General features: G+C 35.2%; 1 protein-coding gene and 1 long non-coding RNA gene across 4 annotated transcripts in view; one reads left to right on the top strand and one right to left on the bottom strand.

Moving 5' to 3' along the window:
* The window catches only part of EPHA3 (EPH receptor A3), a 320,902-nt gene that overhangs the window by 187,822 nt on the left and 110,030 nt on the right, over positions 1-23,050 (bottom strand). The gene's annotated exons all lie outside the window — the stretch shown is intronic.
* Positions 1-23,050, top strand: part of LOC311609269 — a 123,548-nt gene that overhangs the window by 72,223 nt on the left and 28,275 nt on the right. The gene's annotated exons all lie outside the window — the stretch shown is intronic.

Below are 23,050 nucleotides of genomic sequence, written 5' to 3'. Positions count from 1 at the left end.
GAGTACAACGTGATTAGCTCAAAGCCCAGTTCTCAGTAAAATCCTCATTCGCACCAGGAGCCTCAGGAGTGAAGTCTTCATTCCCCACATGCTCCTGGCATTCTTGAATTTTGAGTACCATCCATTTATCACTCACTAATGTCTGTTGAGGTTATTTTTATAAAAACTGTTTCTCTTGGCTTATTTCTTAAACCAGCTCTCATAGAAGTAATTGAGATTCTTTTATAATGCGAGGCTTTACAATACAATCTGAGCAGCTTAAGTCTGTTTTTAACTCTCTGAGCTGTCTTGCCTTACTCGCAGCAAACATCCCAGCGATACTTGTACTTTGTAGCTTTCCTTGGCTCCAGATCCTTCCTCCTGACCATCCTTGAACCTGTTACCTGTCCTGAATCCCCTCCTAACATCTCTTCCTCGCGCTGGCATCTGCATTATTGACATAGCAGAGGGACAATCGAGAAGCGGGGTTTACATGACATTTAGACAGGAAATCAGAATTTAAACTCTAGAATAACCTTATGCCTACAAATGTCAGTTCGTAACACTCTAGCTTCCTGCAGCCCAATTATTAAACTTTTCCTAACTTCAAATGCCATTCACAGCCAGTGGCACTGGCTTCTAAACCACAGGCAGTCACAGAAGCAATGACCCCACTCTCAGGCCAAGTGCAGTACTGGTTATGTATACTCACTCCTCACTGATACAGTCTATTCACCAGTCCCAAATGTAAACAAGCTGAGCCACCTGTATCCAAATAGATATATACAGTTCAGACTGAAACTTCTGTGACATTTAGGACCAACACATCAGCCTATAAAGATGCCTATTTCATATTAGAACAGAATGCCTAGACTTTCCCTTTGCAGAAAAAATGTGATGTATATGGTGTGTTGTGTGCAAAATATATAATTTCTCATTCTTTGCTTTAAAGAACAAAATTTTCAATTAGAGCAGATGGGTCACTTTTCAATATTTCACACTACTAAGGAGGCTTACCTAAGAAGACCACAATTCTTTATGTGAGTACAATGCCAGAAAATGCCATATTCAAACTAATACTAAGCTTGATAGTAAAATCATAGAAATTATTTATTTAAAAGGCGTTGAAACCTTCTGAGTCTACTATGACATTGAGTCTCATCCTCACACAAACTACTTCAGGACTTCCTGACATGATATCATACGTACTTCCTTTATTGTGTAGGCACCTCAGTTTAAATTGTCCATTGTAAGGCCCAAATTCAGTCCAACTCCTAAAGAAATGTTTAAAGATTTCAAAGGACTGTAATTTGAATTTATTAGAATTTCAGAGAACTGAAGAGGAATGAGACTAGTTACAGGGGCCTGGCAATTTAGGATCCGTGTTTTCAATATAATAAAACAGTCGTGTGAACCTGTAGTACACAGATTAGGAAAGAAACAGGAATAATAGATCACAGAAAGGCAGAACTCTAGAATGAGTCTCCAAATCCACATACATAATACTTGTTCCAAAGATCAGAAAAATAATTTGATAAAGAGGATCATGGATTTTGCCATACATTGCTTCCATGCTCTGAGCTCTGAAGTGGTACACTTCCATATAACTCCTCAAGACAAAGTCATGAAAGCTTTCAGTGAAGTAGTGCAGGCATCCGCAACTCACCTAGGCAGGCAGCTACCTGACCGTACTCACTCGGATTGAAGAACTAAGATAAGTAGCGTAGCCATAGGAAACAACACCCTGGCAAACTGGTTTCACTTAGGGAATTTAAACAATGTGTAGTCAGATATGATTAGAACCACCTTTAACCTCATGCAAAGGCAGAGGGATCAGGAGTCCCAAATAATCTGAGATTATAAGGTGAAATGCTGTTTCCAAATAGCAAACAAACAAACAAATGGGAGGTATAAACAATATACAAGAAAATTAGGAATGGAAAGTTCATTGAACACCTTATTTCCAGGCCAGAAACAGCAATAGTGTCAATCACTTGCAATGTCTAAGTTCATAACTGTATGCACGTTAGTGAAGACCATCAATAGAAGAGTCATGCAATTCCAGGTTTGTTCGCTGTGGAATAAATATGTCTTATCACCTCCAAAATTCATATGTGGTATTTGCTTGCTAATGAGACAGACTGAGAAGTAGCAAGAGTCTAGGAGAGGCAGGTGGGGCATGGACATCCCACCTTCATCAAGAGAATGTTTTCATTAGAGTTTTTTTTTTCTTATCATCTAGTGACCCCTTTACATCTTCACTTTTGGGGATTAATTTATATTCCTCATTCTCCCCCACAAGGGCCACACTGCCTGTATGCACTGAATGTTGACCTTTGCAGTTTCCAGGACAATGAGCCCAAAGAATCCAGCATCATACTCAGAAAGTTTCACACTGCACCCATCACTTTACTCACAAACTTATTTTCTTGTTAATTTTTTTTTCCAAATGGAAAGTTAGGTCACCTAAGTCTTTTATTTTCTACTTAAATAATCCATACCCATGGATGTCATGTGAATATCTTTTGTTTACTGCAACCACTTTTGTTTAAGAAGATTGGCCCAGAATTGTTGTTGCTGTTTTTTTAATTGCTAACTATCATGGCCTGTACATTTGTCTTTAGCTTTTCTCCCAACGTGTTGAATATGTTACTAAAGCTATTAAAGACATTCAAAAGCCACTCTCAGAAAACCTTCCAGATGCATAGCTAAGCATACACAGAATATAAGAGCTTTGAATGATATACGAGATATGGTATTGCTTGGTCTCCATTTCTCAGTGTTTTCTGTTTCCATGTCCCTTAAAATTTGTTTCAATATCACTAACTACTTGGCATGTTTGCTTAGGTTTTTCCCCTTAACATCATAAATCTATTGTGAGATTATCTGACCGAGATTTCCTTGCTCACCCTCACCTTTTGTTTGCTTTGCTCCTAATTGCTCTCTATAGTCAAACTTAACTTTGTCTTCTCTTTAGACTGATCCTCTATCCACCCTGCATGGATAGTGTTTTCTGCAGTCTCAGAAGGTGATATTTCTGCTGAAATTACTTCCTTTACTTGTTTTCTGCTTGTTCTTCAACTTCTAAGCATGGAGCTCTCTGTTCTGGGATGTGGATAAGTATGGTGGTCAGTGCATTGATACTGAGTGATTTCTATTGAGAGGACAGATCAATGCTTACCAGTCCAGGAGAATACATGGGGACCCATATTGTCGTTTAAGTACTATGTATGTGTATATGATACATACACTCACACTCACTCACTTACAAACCCATCTCATGTCAAGTGTCAAGCAAGAATCAATATGACCAACTGGGATTACAATCCAGACTGACATTGCTGAGGAAAAAAAATAGCATCCAAAGAACATTCAGCATTAATTTGGATTGCCTCAAATGTAACATAAAGCAGAGGGAGCATCACATTTAAGTGACTGAGATATTTAGAATGAATTTCAAAATAAGCCGAGGACTTTTTTATACCAGGAATCACATTTCACTTTCCTATCTGCTATACAGATTTCTGTCAAGGACAGTGATTGAAAGCATGTCTAGTGTCTCAAATACGGCTCAGAGCAGCAACCATCACCCTGCAGATTCAGACATAAAATAATTGAACTGCCATTGCCTGTGGACATGGTGGCAACTTCATTGTGTCCCTTGTGTGCCCTTTGCCAAAGCCTTCTCAGGGAGTCAAAGAACTAAACCAGCAGGGGTCCAGATGTGTATTATATGGTCTGGGCACATATGTCCTGTGTCACATTAAAGTGAGGTTTGAGCCATAGCAATGTCATACTGACTTTCCAAAAGACAGCCATATAAATTTTGACTCATTTGAAATATAAAATCTTCCTTAGTTTTCCTAAGAATTAAAGTACTTCAGATAAATAATTTCTAACATAATTTCATGATTTTAAGAGAGCTATGTACTTGGTTGAGAGGATTTCTTTATTATTTTAGAGTTCTATAATACTACATTTATATTCACTATGAATAAATATAACGTAAGTTTCCATTTTTAGTACCACATTGGAGGTGTGATGTTTCTAAGCCAGGTGGGAATAGAGGTGCAAGGTTTAAATGCAAAAGGGAGCTGCATTAGAGGCTCACAGCACAGGAGAAAAGAATGGCACTGTCTCCGTGAGGTTTCCCTTTGAACAGTGAGCAATGCTGTGGCTACACCGAACAGTAGGAGAAAAAGTTGTGAGCTACCAGTGAAAGGCTTGCCAGAGCCCAACTATAGATATAATTGACTCCCCCTGAAACTCTACAGCAGCCTTGCCAAATGATCTTCTCTATTTTAAGATTTTAGGCAACCTTATTACACTCCTACTTTTACATCACGTGAACAGAATTAGAAAATTTGTCCTTGTGCAATTTCCCTAAAGGACCTTTTAATCTAAAGCAAAATCTATTTAGCTCATTTGAGCTAGGGCTCTACTGACAAGGGCTGCCAGCAGGACGGCAAGGCCTGTGATGCTCAAAGCATCTACCTCTGGTCCAGACGGTTTGAAGACATCAAGTTTAATTCACACGTCAGCGGAGGTGTGAAGGACTAATCTTGCTTCTTGCAGTAGGCTTCCTCACAATTACGTGAGTGGTAAGTTTTTATATGTGTTCCATTTAGTCAGATCAGTAGATATAAAGTCTACTTTCTCTTTCATAAAAATCAAGGTTTAAAATAACCCCTATTGGGAGTGCAGGCTGTTTTCCAGGTTTATATTAGCAGCCAATTACAGGTTACACAAAGCCACCTCAGAATCAAAAAGCACTGCATTTTACTCGTTCTGTCTTGATTTTTAAAATATTGTTCAACTTAGTATGTCTAGTATTCAAAAATTTATCATCACTAAAGTGTTAAGTTGTGTTTTCTTAGAAGAAAGATGCAAAAAAGGTGTGTCCTATTATGCCTAAGCTTGGCCAGGAAGTCCAAGTGCACTCACCAGGAGATACATATTACTTGTGCTCGTTAACAAATGTTCCAGATGTGAGTAACAACCGTTCCACACGTGGATGTTTTGTCTTGGTTACTCATCATTTTTCCTGTGTTTCTTTAAGAATGCCAACCATATCTACCCTTTCTGCAGACTCTGCTTATAGTTCAGATTGGCCTAAGGGACATAGAGTAAGATGAGCAGACATGTTTATGAAGAGGGTTACCCGCAGGTGAGCTGTGCCTGAAGTAATGAGCCCAACCAGAGAAAGTGCTGTGATTTACCAAAGCGATGTTGAACACAAAAGACATATTTGGAAAACTTGAGGTCCCGGACCCTAATAACATTATTAACTGTTCAGCATTCAGGTAAAGAAGCATTCGTGTTATCTACTACTGCTGATTGCAGGGTCCTGACAACATGGTGATAAAGTAATATTTAATGTGAGAAATGAAGACAAGTTGAAATAGTTCTCTACACACTTTCTCTTCTATGAGTTCTTACAGCAACATTATAGTACACTGTTACCTTTAATAAACAAGCACCTTTGTTAAAATAAAAAATAGAACCACATTTGTTTCAAGAATTATTGATTTGAGTAAAAATGCTTCAAAAGTGTTTTCTTTTAAATATATGGGAGTTATAAAAATATGTGATTCAAGAAGTCGTGTTAAATCATAGTATATTATCATGCTATTAAATTAAAGTTATAAGAATATATTCCAGTTTATATGATTAAATGTAGATAGATCAACAAAAATATAAAATAAAGTTATTTATTTCTTTTCATAGTTTCTTAAAATGGACACTCATAAAAATGTAGGTATATTAACATATATTCTTCATACATACAAGAAGAGTATTTGGTAAGACCCAACTTTCCCATAGTGTGATTTATTTTCTGATTCAAGCTCATACATCAATAATTAAACAATATTACTACTGAAAAATGAAAAAAATGGTATGAGATAGCCATATTTTCATCTTTTCAAATACAAAATTACATCATCCCTAGGATACAAGCTCCAGTACCACATTGTGGAAATACATAATGACACAATTTAAAGGTAAGGGGGGGTATCTATTATTATTTGCCTTGACTGGAAAATATTTTATTCTTACTACATAAAATGGGTAGAAATGTGTAAAATAACAAGTTTTAGGTTAAGTAAAACAGGAATGAAAATAAATGTTTCCCTAATATCTGTCCCCTAATATTTATAAATAAAATACTTTGAAATTTCCTCTGTCCAAATTCATTTCCACAGAACAAAGAAGTTGTAATAGAAACATCAAAGCATCTTACAGTGCACAATTTGACATTGTTTGAAATCTCAACATTATGTAGCAACTCATACATTTTTAGAAGCGTTGGTATTGCTATGGAACCGCTATCGTATTTAACAGGGATCTTGTATAGATTTTGCTCCGTACCGGGAAAGTTAGTCTCAGTAGAATTACAATCCTTGGCTTGCAATTGCTTTAACAATCATCAGCTCAGGTTGCCGCATTTGTAGCAATTAGGCAAAGGCATTCCTTTCAAGTCTTTGAGTTAGATTACCAGCACTGCCAACTGTGCATTTTCTTTCACATCCTCATTGATTGGAAAGCACCTTCAGAGAACGAACCCAAGTTGAAAATGAGCCCTCCATCGCACTAACGGGCAGCTTTATCTTGTTGGCTGCAGTGGAGAAGTGTTATTTTATTTACTGACCCATCAATAATGGCCCTCTCTTTAGTTTATCTCAAGGGAGGAAATAAATCAAAGTATTTAGGAATTGTAGGAAATATTTAGCTAGTGTGTCGGAATAAGTTTTTGCTTGCACATGTTTTGGAAATCCAACCCCATAATGAAGAATGGTATTATAATTTTTTATTTATTACATTCTAATATGGGGATTACATATCTATTTAATATGAAAATATACACATAGTATTTCCTCTAAAACATAGGGAAAATCTAAAAAAAAAAAAAAAAAAAAAAAAAAAAAAGAGGTGACAGATAAACCTCCTAGATTTTCTGGACCTTAAAAGAGAGAAAATAATTTATTGTAGTTGTCAAAGTGACTTGTGATGGTGATTAAATGTGATGGTGATTGAATAAGACTTTTATATATGCATATCATTATGTATTTATCTTATGTGTGCATGGTACAATAATATCTATAATAAACAAGAACACAAGTACTAGCTATTATTAATGATTGTGTGATTATTTGCAACACCAGGATTTTAATAGAATTATAAATAATAGTGATCTCATGTTTATTGTTATTGCTGGAATATATGACAATGCTAGGTATTTCAGGATTTTAGATATATGAAAACCCACCCCTGCATAGTAAAATTTTGGTTAAATGCATGAACCAGGGGAAAATGCCAATTGATTTTCAATTAGCTGACATTTAGCTACAGGATGTCAACAGTGACAGGCTAATTTGGTGATTAGTATATAGTACAAAAATTCCCACTAGAGACATTGAGTCAATTGGGCTTCCATGAAATAGCTAATCACCTTTTCTTATTATCCCTGGGGGAAAGTGAGAAGAAAGCAAATATAGAAACGCTATCTGATTTAATGTTTTCATTTTATTTTTGGTTTTGATGTTTAAATGAGAGTAGACTGCTTTTAAGTAACAGCCTGACTGTACTATATGTAGAAAGCTACAAGATTTATAAAATGTACATTCTAAATTTCATGTCTTATTTGTCTGAACTTACTCTAGAACATTGATATAATTGTATCGAATCAGCTTGCCATTCCTTAAAATAGGCAACTGGCTGCATCAGATTGCTTCTATGTATAATCGGTTGGCAGTATTTTTTTATTACCTAACCAATATTGATTTATTTGATTAGATGTCCCTCCGTATAGACAAGGAATTGAAATACTAGATGAAATATGATAATTTTTACTTATTTCTTAATATTATTTTAAATTTCAAAAGAAACAGCTCAAAGTACACCACTATTTTGTGTGAAGGTGTGGACTGGGGAGAAAATAGAGGAAGAGTAGGATGGATAAGATCAGAATACATTACGTGAAATTCAAAATAAATTAATACTATATTAAATAAGACTTTATAAATATCCATAATTAGAGAATACATATAGGTATGTGTATATTTTATAGATATAAAAATATCCTGTATGAGTACGTTGTAAATTGGATAGGTTACCTATTCAGCTGCCATAAGTCAAAAAAAATTATTCTATGTGTCATAAACATAAATTTATTCAGCAGTAATGCTACTTCCTAAAAGATTTGAGCATATTTTATTTCAGATATATGTGAAAAGCTGAATGCTTAGTGTGTACTTATATTTCAAAATAGTGATTGTCATATTTTGCTTATCCACAAATAGTAATTGCTTTAATCACACATTTTGCAAATAAAGTTATCAGTGAGTCAAGCATTATAGTTGTTGAAAACTTTTCAAGAATTTCTTGGAAAGTCTTCTTCCACAAAATGGAAAGGAAAAAAAAAAAGACCCTGAACCTCACCAACTTACACAGTAAGACAATATCACTATTTATGTACAGACGCTGTTCAGGAAAGTCATAGAAATATGTTATTTCACCAGCTGACCTGCTTTTGTCCCCCAACAAGAACCTGGGAAGGGTACCCCCTGATCTCGCCCCACTAGGGTTAGATGGCAAACCCTTGACCCTTTCGTCTGATTGTGCTCAGTTGTCAGTTTTGCCTACCACACACAGCTGTTGGATATTCCAGAGGATCAGATGGCCACAATAGGTCTGGGATAGACCTATTAGCATCTCAATACAGCCTCTCAGTTCCCTTTATTACTAGGTCACTCAACTTAATTAATTTTTAATTTTGCACTACCTCAACTATTATAAATCAAGCCAGCCAGAAGACAGGAAAGCACCTGAAACCCGAGCCTGTCTGTGCTTTAAGTCGCAAAGTCTCCACCTTTGCAATCTGTCACTTTGAAGATCAGAAAAAGGCAAGAGATTATCGAGAAATACTTATTTGACGGATGATGCTCCTTTCAAAGGACGACTGAAATGAGGATTAGTGATGAATGTCTTGGATGTGTTTAGGTCTATAAACACAAGTTATAGATTCAGAAAGGGTTTTTTGTTTGTTTGTTTGTTTGTTTGGTTAGTTTGTTGGTTTGTTATGTTTTTGAAATGCTGCTTTGAACTTCAGCCTACCTTATACGAGACTAACATGTTATTTTGGTGTTAATTATAGACTGTACAACTAATGACTCTGGTTTAACATTTGCCAGGACCAGCAGTAAATTCATCATATCACTTCCATTAGTGTTATGATTACTACAGTTATCAGAATTTTGCTTGCTTGGCTGCACTTTCTACAAAACACGGTGTTTTTAGAAGGTAGAGTCATCCGATTTTAAACAACTGGCTGTTTTGAAACATGGGACACAATAAAATTATTTGTAAAATATCATTCTTTGATGTTCTTACCTGGGATGGTATCAAATGGAAACTCATATAGAAATAGGGTCACTGATCGTGACAGATTTCTGAGTGAGCGCTGATGACATTCGTTGTCCATATTTTAAGGTGCACAGTTATAGATATGGCAGATGGGATGCCTAATTATTTTCATCCTACAATGTCTAGAAAGTTCGAAGACTAAATACATATGGTCATTCTTGAATACTATACAACTTCTTACATCATATTCTTGAGGAAAGAAGTGTGGTCACATTTAAGATATATTTATAGCATGCTGGGTATGACTTTTATAAAAACCTAAAATAACCCTGTTAAGACAGAATACAAACGCTTTCTGTTTCTGAGATGAACAAAGGGTAGATTCATGGCTCCCAAGTAACTCTCAAGAAAGTTTTCCCCTTAAGTATAATCAACTTCTCTGGTGGAACTTATCATATAAATCTTCGTAGATTGGTTCTTAGATATTTGCAATTATTTTAGAAGTACTTGACATTCAAATATTTAAAATTAAAGTGAGATATTTGTTATTTGTCTATGGAAGCCATACAGTGCTTACAATAACATGGAATGCTTCAAATTGTTTGATCTGCAGATAATTTTTATAGGCAATATCTTTTCCTAAAAATGTTTATTTTTGATTCTGTGCTGTACATAATCATTCCATCGACTAAGTATAGAAGACATAAATCTTTAGAGAAAGCATACCCTTGGACCCCAAAATTGCAAACCTAAGGCAGGAAATTTAAATTATCAGGATGATGAAAAACTCTCACATAGTGTCCCAATCTTTTATTGTTCTTATAAAGACTGTAATGCAAATCTTTAATGTTGGTTTGTTGGCAGAGTATGTTGAACTATCTGCCAAACTGAATGGAAACTGGTTTCATGTTTCCATCATTAAACTTCACGTTGTATTGTTTTCCACTTCAAAAGCATGCAGTCTTCTTGTTGGAGAAGGTATACACTGCAGCAATGCATGTGGAATATCAATATTTAAATTATGTACCGGACACTGCTATTGCTGTTCCCACAGTTAGCTCAGCAAGAAAAGTGTTTGCTTCTTCTCTTCCTCCTGTTGAGAAATTCATACAATGTGTTTTGGTCCTAGTGACCCCTCCCCATCCAATTGGTCCAAGATCAAGACCTTTTACCCTACCCATAAAATTTTGTTTCCTCTTTGTTTTTAACCCATCAAGTAAATTTTGGACTATCCATATATTCTGGGATATGTGTGCTGTATGCCAGGTTTATTGGCTTTTCTTCTGACATACTTTAAGTACAAAAATTAAATCTTTGTTACAATATCATACTGAAAAGTAGAATATTGATCATGATTTAGCCTAATGGATAAAGTTATTTTAGTTTATTTTTTAAATATCTCAAAAACAACTAATTTTTTCTAGCCATTAACTTCTCATAGAAGTGAATTGTAACCAAGATAATGATGCTTAGAAAACAGACGGGCAAAATGGTAGGATATCACGCAAGCCACTTTACTGGTTTTTTAACTGAGTTTACAGGTAAGAGTAACCAAATTTTTTAATGTGAAATTCTTAAATAATTAGAGCAGGTATGTGAAATGTTTATCTATCTGTCCCTTTATTTTTATTTTTTCTTTAAATAGTCATTTATTCATCCACTTATTTGTATGCCTCTCTGACAATAATGGAATAACCATGTGCACATCCAACATCTAGAATGGAAGCAGTAATTGGGTTGTAGATCATAGATGAGGTTTATTTTCTTACCAACTCAAAGGCCTAGCTTCAGTCCCCTAAAAACCACAATAATTTAAAAAGTCAGAACTGAAATATATATCTGACATTTCACCATCATAACTATATCCTTCTAACCAGACCTTCTCAAGACATGTGCCCACATACTCGTGTGCACACACGCACGTGCATGCACACACACACACACACACACACAGAAACACACAGAGGAAGAGATTAGCTTCTTATCCAGGTTTTATTGACAATATTGTTTCCAAAGAAATGAAAACATTTAAATTTCAATAATGATTATTGTAAATTTATACTAGAAGACACAAAATCACACTTTTCTAATAAAGCTGATTTACAAACTAGAACACATATGTCTCCAGGGGAATTTTTTAAAATACTCATTGTGTTCTTACTTGTATTTTACTAATAATTAATGATATTGTATATATCTCCTGAAATTTATTGAAAATATATCCACTCACAATTTGAAGAAATGCCAGTTAATGTCCTTTGTTCACTTTCATTATGTATTAGAATTTTTTATTATATTTGTTAAGAAAATCTAGTTTTTAAATCTTTAAAACTGAAGTATGTTAAACAAAATAGAATTAAGCAAAAAATTACCATTAATAATATAGTCAGGTTCTCAAAGGGAAATTATGACTTTATAAAAGTAACATAAATAATATTAATAGATACATACTATGTCTACAGAGAAGAATAACATTTTTGAAAATAGATGCATTTACCATGTTTACCTACATATTGAAAATTCCAATAAAAATCTTCAATTTTACTCATACTTGGTAACATGGCTTTTAAATGTATGTGAAAGAATAAAGTTAAAAATTGTCAGTAGTTTCAAGGATAAAAATGAGAGTCTAGCCTCTTGGAATATCAGTATTAACAGTGATATATATATAATGTTGAGGTGAAATATTGTCATAATGGCAAATATATTTATATAAATATCTTTGAAATTAGGCATAAATATCCATATTACAATGAAAAGTCACAGAGTTTTATCTCTTTTATATTCACCTTCAGAACAAGACAACCACACTGAAGTGTGTCCCAAAACAAGTTTACTAGCAATAAAGAAACTGAAAGTTTTATTGTTTCTTATTGATTAAGATAATAATCTACTAAATTATTGTACCAAGTCAAATGCTTAAGAGAAAACAAACAAATACAGTTTTACCTAAGTTGAATTGTGGTTTTTATCACATTTAAGCCCCTACTTACAAAGCTCTATGAAACTTCATTGACTGTAATACGTGAAAACAGCTGTCACGTAAAACAGTGTCAACATTACACTTAATAAAAGCTCTTTTATAAAGAATTTCTCTTTTCTATCATTATTAGATTTTATATAATTATGGCATTAAAAAACTTTTATTCCATTTTTATTCATATTTGTAGACCATCATTACTCTACAAAAACATATTTGTTGATCTTTATTGTCACTTGAAAGTGTTATTAATTTTTTATCTTAATCACTTAATCTTGGTAATTAATTTGGTCCAAAAACATAGTATAGGTGGCCTCCTCACTTTAAAAATTGTAAATTATTGCTTTAAAAAAATTTAAAGTGTCACATACCACAAGGTTTCCTATAGGATTACATGTGTAAAAACTCATCGGGCTTTATTAAACCCCCAAGGAAAACAAGCCATTGATAATCTAGCACAACTACTTCTTTAAAAATGTTTGTGTATTGTTAGCCTTAAATAATTCTTCATCTTGCCTAACTCTGGTCACATGGATAATGAACTCCGAGATCCTTGGAGCTCTGTACCAAGAGTAAGAAATGAACTCCCAGGCCAATTGCAGAAGCTATTGGATATAAGAATAGAAAAAATAAGTCACGCGATAAGTTGTTGCGAACAGACATGTATGCTTCAAAGTATTGCTGATCTACTCATATAAAAATATAAACGAACACCCAGGAAGCACTCTTATTATTTCAATTCTTGGGACTCTCAAGCAATCCAAATACCACCTTTTCATGATAGAGAAGATAAATCAGAGTCTACGAAGAACTTCCTTTTTAACCTGTTCTAGCAAATGAAGTTCTACCTGCGTCTATGAATCGGCCATGTCGAATCCTGTTTTCCTCAGAGAGTCGTGGGAGGACTACATTCTAGTCTAAATTAGACACTGTTAAGTCTTCCTGCTGCCAACTGTAACTGGGAATCTATGGAATTTTCTGCTCCCTTCTTGCAGTCTGCAAGCCAGAAGCAATTCAAGACAGGAGGAAAAAAAAAAAAAACAATTGTGGTGTGGAGTTCTTGGGGTCTGACTCAGCAGGGAGATAGAAGCAAAGGGTCCTGTCAACTACAAGGACAATGGAAAGAGTTTAGAATGCTTTGATCTTATGAATAGCCTTAGTTAAAAAGGCAGGGCCTGCTGTTCCTGCCCTCACAACAGGACAAACAGGGCAGACAACCTCATTTATACATGCTAGTTCAATGCCAAAGGCAGAAAAGTGTGAGGAGGGGGCTGGTGGGGCCGGGTGTGGACATTTGGAAGGATACACTTAATTGGACAGCACAATTATTGGATTTATTTTCCTAACATGCTCCCAGCAAAGCAGGCCTTCTGCCTTCTCCGTTTTGATTTTTTGTTTTATACATAGTGCACACCTCATACGTAGGCTCAAAGAGTGACATGACAAATATTACCGAACAGAGTTTATTTGGTTCCAAAATTCCAGTATTTTTGTAATCTTAGGTGTGAGCATATTAATGTATGATATGTATTTTCCTTTTTTTTTTTTTCCTCTTTGCCATCTTGGGGACAGGACCATCCTGAGCTGTATCCTCAGCTAAGGGTCAGTCAGCATTTGGAGATGATCTTCCGCATTACATAAACTTCAATATTAGAATCATAGCTTGATTGTATTTCGATATAAAATATACTTGATACTTTTACCTTTAAAGGCAGCATTCCTTATACATAGTAGATTCCGATACTGGAAAGAACAGTTGATATGCGTTGCATTTAATTCTGATAATAAAATTACCTCAATACACAGCAACATTTACCTACAACTAAATATTTTCTATACTAGAGTTTCGATTTAAATAAATCTTTTTGTAATTATTTTTGAATTAGTTAAACAATTTCTTGTGGGTTTTTTTTTTCCTTTCCTGTCCTCAAGTTGGAGAGAACATATTGTATAGCATGCTGATAATCACTATTTTCCATTATTTGATCTGGTATCAAATAGAAAATGGTTCTGTGCCAAACTAGAGTAATTATTAAATTAACTTTTCCTTTATGTTTATAAATGAAAATGATAATAAGACACCAGGTGCCAGATATCATATTATGTGAGGTTTATGAAATGGGCATTGGGAGAGAAGGAAAGGGGGAGGGGTACCCCATAGAAAGAGACAGAGGAAGAGAGAAAGGAGATAAGAGATAAGAAAGAGAGGGCCAGGAGGAGGGTCTGTCCTTTTATGTAGCCCTGGGCAGGGCCATGCCCCCATGGCAGGTAGGCAATGGCATCACAGGTAGGCAGACTGAAGCAGAATCCCAACATTTTCCACCACTGCTTAAGTTTTCCCATTTCCCGGTAACTTGAAAATAATGTTGTTACTTAGCATTTGAGAAAATACCTATGGACAACTTAAGGGGAAGGAGGATTCATTTGGGCTCAGGATCACAAAGGTTTCTGTTCCTGCTTGTCTGGTTTCAGTGCTGTGCATCTAAGAAAGGTCGAACAACCGGGTGAGTAAAACACACTGAATCAAGGTAGCTCACTGTTAGAATCTCGCTTCAGTCGGGCCTATCTGTGATGTCATCGCTTACCTGCCACAGGGATGTGGCATTGCCCAGGGCCAAATAAAAGACAGACCCTCAACATAATCTCTCTACTCTTTCTCTCCCTCTACCCCCTCTTTACTTCCTTTCTCTTTTCTCTCTCTCTCTCTCTCTCTCTCTCTCTCTCTCTCTCTCTCTCTCTCTCTCTCTCTCTCTCTCTGGGGTACCCCTTCCCCTTTTTTCCTTCTCCCCCCATGCTCATTTAATAAACTCTGTATAACATAATATCTGCTGCCTGGTACCTTGTATTCTATCATTATAGTAGTTTTTCTATATAACACTCACCTCATCAAGACAGGAAGCAAAGAGAATGGGTCAGGAATGGGAAAGATTCACCCTTCAAAGGCACATACACAGATGCAATCAACCTCCGCCAAACCAGGGGCGTTGTCTCATGTCCTAGTGATGGCCTCATATACTGAACCCAGCAGTGGATTCATGCACTGGCTATGTCAGAGTTCTCATACTCAAGTAACAGATAAGTACTTATTAAATCTACCACCTGGAGAACAGACTCCAGAGCTTATACTTTTTGGTGGTAGGACTTCATACTTGAAAGGTAGCAATTGCCAAAATATCTCTTTATTTTCATTCAATATGAAACTTACCAAACAAAACACACTATTATTTTCATTAATGTTATTTGAATCATTCATATCTTACTTTTACTTTAACATGACTGTGTTTTGTGTCTCTGTCAAATCCTGTCTATCCTATTTAGCAAACATCTGATGCCTAGATGCCTACACACCTAAGGAGTGCCTGAACCCCTAGTCTCCTTGCACCAAAACTTTCTATTTTTTAAATCTGGCCAGAAATATGTCTTCTTTGACCAAATTCCAGATACTTTATTTTTATAATTCTTAAAGAAATGTATCTTATGAACATCTATCAATTTGTTTCCTAAAATCTAATTGAAGTGTGTGGTTGCTGGGTCTTAGAGCATGAAAACAGAAATGTGTTACTTTGGTATGAATAAAAGGGTCACTCTAACCCTTTTGCCTCTTTCTCCATGAGATATGTAAGCCTTTTCTTCTCCCCTCAAGTCTCAGATTACAGTTATTCTGCCCTTTAGCAGGAAAAAAAGAATGCAGTAACAATTCAGTTTTTTTTGGTTTTGTTTTTTTAAGCCATGGAATTAAAGGAGAGTGGAGAGGGCATTTTGGTGGGTTCTGGGAGAAAAAATAAGAGAGTAATATAATTAAACTATAATCTCAAAAAGAAGAGGAGGAGGAGGAGACGGAGAAAGAGCAAGGAGGAGGAACAGAAAGATGGAGAAAAAGAAGAGTACACAATGGAGGAGAGGGGCAGAAGAAGAAAAAGAAGAAGGAGTAGAGTGAGGAGGAAGGAAGGAAGGAAGAAGAAGAAGAGGAGGAGGAGGAAGAGAAAGAGGGAAGGACAAAGAAGATCTTGAGTGTGCAGTGAAGAAGATAAACATGAAGCTTTTCTAGTCAGTTGGGTTCAGTTAATCGCAACCTAAAGTACTTTTACAAGACCGTTTCTTGCAAAAACAAACAAACAAACAAACAAACAAACATACATACATAAAATACAGCTTGCCTGGTTCTTTGACTTTCCATTGCTATAATGTAAAACTTTGACAAGTTTGTTTTTATTCTTTTTCTTATAAGTTTATCTCTTGCAATTAGTCTCCCAGCCATGAACTTTGCAAATACTGATTCAAAACTTTTTTCTCTGGTACAACAATCCTTTCACATAATAAAAGAATTGCAATATCCAAACCTCACACAAAAGTGCAGTTTCAGTTAACAATGTTATTCAACTGATAAGCGTGCCTTCAATAGAAAAAAATAGGTAAATAAATAAATACAAAACTAACAGTATTGCAATCTTAAAGTGAGCCTTCAGGCAACATCTCTTGGTGTCTGTATGCACATTAAATTCTGAAAGGAATTCCTGAATACTATCAAGAGCATACACAAATATTAGTACTTAAATGTATATGTTAATTTATAATAGTCATATTTTCTGAAAGAATAACTTGCTTTGATGACAAATCATATAACATGATGACTAAATAATAATTCCAGTAGCTTTGTATTGTTTCTCATTTTCTCCCTGCTTAAAGTTTTTCAATAGCTAACACAAAGTATGCTACCTAAAGAAATTTAAACTCTTTGACCTGCACTATGAACCAAACATAACTTCACATCTTTATGTAGCAACACCTTAAAATTGTTCAGTTTAGGCAAATGGAATGTTTTTTGCAGTTTGTTGATAGAAAAACCTAGGAGAAAATTTATCTCTTGAGAAAATTCATTGCTTAAAGAATTAAAAGAAAGGAAGGAGGATATGGAAATATTGAGGGAAGACAGAACAAAATGTAGATTATTGAATCTGCTCCTCAACTCAAGGTCTTAATTGTTACTCACAAATAAGGTATTTTTAATTCATGGGTATAGAATTATGTATACTGATGCAAATCATGGTCATGTCAAAAATAGTCTAATTTTATCACAGAAGAAAAACGAGAACGTGAGACCTCAGAGAAGAAGGTGAATGACACAGTGCTGAGCTTTTCTAACAGAATCCAAGAGATGGAAGAACGAATCTCAAGTCTAGAAGATACAATCACAGATCTTGAAGCAACCATTAAAGAAAATGCCAAATCTGGAAAACTCCTGACACAAAACATCCAAGAAATTAAATGTTTCTTAAAAGAAAAATTATTGGGAATTTAACACTTATGTTTTTAAATTTTTCCTTGTCATAGACTGGCAATCTTATTTACACACATAAATAACTAAGACTAGAAACATCTTTCTCATTGCAGTAGGACTAATTCATTGAACTTGAATTATCAAGAATAATAGAATGACTTCTATTACATTATCCAATTCAATCAATTATATGTGATTTCTTAAAATTTCAATGAATGAAATGAATATAAAAAGCTTGACTTGAAATACAACTTTATATTTATTTACTCACACATTTAACACTAGTTTTTAACTTCTCCTTTCTTCAGAACTTGCATCCTGAGGACAAACCACCTTTTTAATGTGTGTCAGCAGGAGGGTTGAGGGAGATCATCTTCTTTGGGTAAAAGGTAAAAGGGCAAGTGTGAGAGAGAAATGGAGAATAATTACAAGCTTGAAGGCTCAGGTTAAATATAATAAAATTACCAGGCGGGTCAGCTTTACCACATGTGAGAACTGAGTATGTAAAAATTAACTTCCTTAAAGCTAGACACACCATATACCTCTTGGGAACGACTGCATGTCTAGATCACATGGATTTCAGTTACAGACGTGCTCTTCTGGGTTTGTGTGGACAGTTCTCAGTTTTAAATGCTGGTATTCTTAGTTATCTCTTAGTTATCATTAAAAAAAATGATTCCATTAACACTGTATCGTCATACATCTTTGCACATGTATATTTTTACCTATTTTTACTTGCTGAAATTTTCATACATATATACATTTTAGTTTTCTTACCACCATTGCCTCAGGTATCCTCCATTCAAGTCAATCATCTCCAAAATTTGTCACTTCCCTACTTTCATGCCTTCTTTCCATGTGTGACTCAAAGAGTTTAGTTAGAGATACCAGCGTGATCACTGGCAACTTATCGGTGTAGGTAGCACAACCTCTTAAGAATCTTCAACAAGATGTTAAGAATCTTGAGAAGCTAACATACTCTTCACAAGCATTGCATCATGCACAATATATATATATATATATATATATATATATATATATATATATATATATATATATCAATGACCAATCTTGTGATCACATAGAGTACTTAGCTTGTCAATGTTATGGGCCATGATTTTACATACAAATTTTTCACTTGAATAACCATAACATTGTTCTGCTTCTCACCATCCCTTCTCTAACATGATGAATAACAAGTATATCCTATATGTTGAAATGTGTCTGCAGATATGACACTAAGCTAACTGTATCTGCAGGCCTTCAAATTCCTATATTGTATGTTTGTTTTCCAGAATATTCCAATCAAGTTTTCACTTTGAATACTCTGCTTTCTTTCCTAATACACTATTCCACTAAATACACATTGCCAAATATATACACTCTGTTCCTGAATGTCAACCAACAACTGAAACTGTTCTCAGCAGAAATTTCATTGTTTTTATTATTTAAGTAACTCTCGGTGGACATTTTATCTGGGGAATATGTCTAAAAGAACAGTCATTTTTAACTAGGAATAACAAAGTCAGATTCACAGCAAACCCACTTTGCAATGCTATCACACACGCCAAACATAATATTGTACTTCGAACAAAATGACTGTGCTACACAGAATACACTATAATTAACCTTGTAAATCCCCTTTGCTTACTGCCTGAACATGTTCATAGGTTGTGAAAGGACCACAGTGCTGAAAGCAAATGGAAAAGTTGCTAAATAAATTGTTGGAAGCTTGAGTCATTTGACCTTTGCAGCTTAAACAAGAGTTAGTCATTCTTGGACATGGGACATTAAAAATAAAATGCCCCAAATAATAGCCGTCATGCTTTGCGTTAGCCCCACTATGAATGGCTATAGTAAATTTTCATGAAGAGTTAAAATAAATGAAAATAACATTATGCCTCTTGAAATCATAGGGGAAAGTATGAATATTTTTTCTATACAAACAAGATTCACAACTTATTCTTGAGAGTGCACTAGACAAGAGAACAACTTTGTTCCAAATTCCAGGCTTTAAATCAGTGTGATAACTTAGCAAACTCCTTAGCATACTGAAGAGTGACTTAACAGTCATTATTTAGTGTTGTATAAGTTCATAAGTACAACTTAATATTTACCCAAGGAACACATACGAAATAAATTATGACTGATAAATGATGAAACAAGACCTAAAATCAATCCCTGAAGCTTATATCTTTACTCTCTAGGCTAAGGTCATTTTCAGAATTATGTAAAGAGGTTATGACTGATTTCTCAACAATTTGAGATAGTTTACTTGAAATGGATTTAACATTAGTTGCCACAATGTGTTTCCTAACAGGGGAGCTTCCTATTTTTAATGTAAATAAAAACATGTAGAAATGCTATTTGAAGTACTGCAAATGTTATTCAAAACAGACAAAATACACACACACACACACACACACACACACACACACACACACACACATATATATTCTTGCTTGCTTGCTTAGCTTATTAGCTGATTTCTGACCTACACATATGCACACTGGCAAACACACACACATTTCCTAATATACTGAATATACTTATGGTCTTATAAAATAGAACGCACAGAGGGGATTTGAAGAGATTGACTCTCAGCTATTATGTGCATTTCAAGTTTATTGATATCTATAAAATATGACTTAGGTGGTACTGAATATAAGGTGATATTATTCTATGTTACTTAAAAGCAGACCATAGAAGAGTAGTTCTGAATTTATGAGGAACTCAGAACGGTATGATTTGCAGTGCTTTAAAACAAACAAACCTGGACCACGGTACACAGACCATCAAAACCAATGAGCAAACCAAGTAAAGTTGATTTTATTTTGTAAAATTCTTCAGACATGGGTCAGTTGAAGTTCTAAATATGTTTAAAAACTGAAGCTATATCAATTTTCATTTACGGAAATAGTGTGTGCTTTAAGACAAGTTGTGTACTGTTTAATTAAACCTATTTTCATTTGGTATTGGAGGGTCAATCCTTGACTGTTTGGATTTCTGAAAATTCTAGGAAGAAAGGATCTTTTTAGACAACTGCCTTTCCCCTACTAGGGAGTTTATTCTTCTTATAGTGTAAGTCAGTTCTCACTAAGCACTATGTGCCAGGATGTGTTGCATGCCTTTTATGCATCTCATTTTTTTTAAATTTTTTATTTAAATAATTTATTCATATTATATCTTAATTGTTATCCCCTCACTTGAACTTCCTATTCCCCCCTCCCTCCCTCTTTCACTCTATTCCCCTCCTCCAGGCCTGGAAGACTGCCTACCTTTCCTCTGAGTCCCACCAGGCCTCTGCATCAAGGGGAGTGGTCAAATAAGGAGCACCATAGTTCATGTCAGAGTCAGTCCCTGCTCTCCACACCACCATGGAGAATGTGCTGTGTGTCCACTGGCTAGATCTGAATATAGGGTCTAGGTTTTGTGCACACATTGTCCTTGGTTGGTACAGTAGTTTGAACAGACCACCACCCCTGGGTCCAGATGTGCCAGCCTTGATGGTCTTCTTGTGGGGTTCCAGAACCCTCCGGATGCTGCCAGTTCCCCATTCTCCCATATTTCTCTTACCTGGGGTCATACTAGGGAGTCCTAGCATCTATCCCAATCCCCACTAAATGAAGACTCTCAGAGGACATCCTTGTTGGGCTAGTGTCCAATTATAAGTGAGAATATACTATGTGTGTCTTTCTGGGTCTGGGTTAACTCACTCAAGATGATCATTTCTAATTCTATCTATTTGCCCACAAATTTAAGTATTTCCTTGTTTTTAATAGTTGAGTAGTATTCCATAGTGTAAATGAACCACAATTTCTTTATCAATTTTTTAACTGAGGGACATCTAGGTTGTTTCCAGATTCTGGCTATTATGAATAAGGCTGCTGTGAACATGGTTGAGCATGTCCTTGTTGTGTGGTAGAGCATTTTCTGGGTATGTTCCAAGGAGTGAAATACCTGTGTCTTGAGATTTCACTATACCAGTATTCTGATAAAGTGACAGATTGATTTCTAAAGTGGTCATGCCAGTTTGCACTCCCACCAGCAAAGAAAGTGTGTTCCCCTTTCTCCATCCTTGCCAGCATGTGCTGTCACTTGAGTTAGCCATTCTGATGGGTGTAAGATGGAATCTCAGATTCATTTTGATTCTCATTTCTCTGATGACTAAGGAGGTTGAGCATTTAAGTTTTTCTCAGCTATTAGCTATTCCTCTGTTGAGAATTCTCTGTTTAGTTCTGAGACCCATTTTTTTAATTGGGTTATTTGGTTTGATGGTGTTTAGTTTCTTGAGTTCTTTATACATTTTAGATATTAGGCCTTTGTCATATGTAGGGTCAGTGAAGATCTTTTCCCAGTCTGTAGGCTGTCGCTTTGTGCTGTTGACAGTGTCTTACAGAAGCTTCTCAGACTCTTGAAGTCCCATTTATTAATTGTTGACCTTAGAGCCTGGGCTGTTGGTGTTCTGTTCAGGAAGTTGTCGGCTGTGCCATTGAGTTAAAGGCTCTTCCCCAGTTTTTCTTCTAACAGATTTAGTGTCACTCGTTTTATATTGAGGTCTTTAATCCACTTGGACTTGCATTTTGTGCATAGTTATAGATATGGATCTACATGCATTTTTCTACATGTAGACATACAGTTAGTCCAGCACCATTTGTTGAAGATGCTACCCATTTCTCATTGAATACATTCATCTTCTTTGTCAAAAATCAAGTGTCCATTTGTGTGTGGATTTACTTCTGGGTCTTCAGTTAGATTCCATTGATCAACCAGCCTATTTCTATGCTAGTACCATGCTGTTTTAATTACTGTTGCTCTATAGCACAGCTTGAGATCAGGTATGGAGTTTCCTCCAGAGGATCTTATTGTACAAGATTGTTTTATCTATTCTGGGTTTTTTTTCATATGAAGTTGAGATTTGATCTTTCAATGTCTTTAAAAATTGTGCAGGAATTTTGATAGGGATTGCACTGAATCTGTAAATTGCTTTTGATAAGATGGCCATTTTTACTATGTAGATTCTCCCTATCCATGAGCAAGGGAGATCCTCCCATCTTCTGATGTCATTTTCAATATCCTTCTCCAGAATTTTGAAGTTTTCTCATACAAGTGTTTTATTTGCTTGGTTAGAGTTACACCTAGATACTTTATATTACTTGTAGCTATCATTAAGGATGTAGTTTCCTTAATTTCTTTCTCAGCATGATTGTCATTTTTATACAGGAAGGCTACTGACATTTTTGAGTTAATTTTGTATCCAGTCATTTAGCTGAAGGTGTTTTTCAGCTGTAGGAGTTTTCTGGTAGAATTTAGGGGGTCACTTATGTACACTATCATATCATCTGAGAATAAGGATAATTTGACTTCTTCCTTTCCCATTTGGTTCCCTCTTAATCTCTTTTTGTTGTTTGTTGCTCTAGCTAGAACTTTAAGAACTATATTGAAGAGAT

This window comes from Acomys minous (genome assembly GCF_964271855.1).
Source record: "Acomys minous genome assembly, chromosome: 11".
NCBI classification, from domain to species: domain Eukaryota; kingdom Metazoa; phylum Chordata; class Mammalia; order Rodentia; family Muridae; genus Acomys; species Acomys minous.
This window is presented reverse-complemented; position numbering and strand designations above follow the sequence as displayed.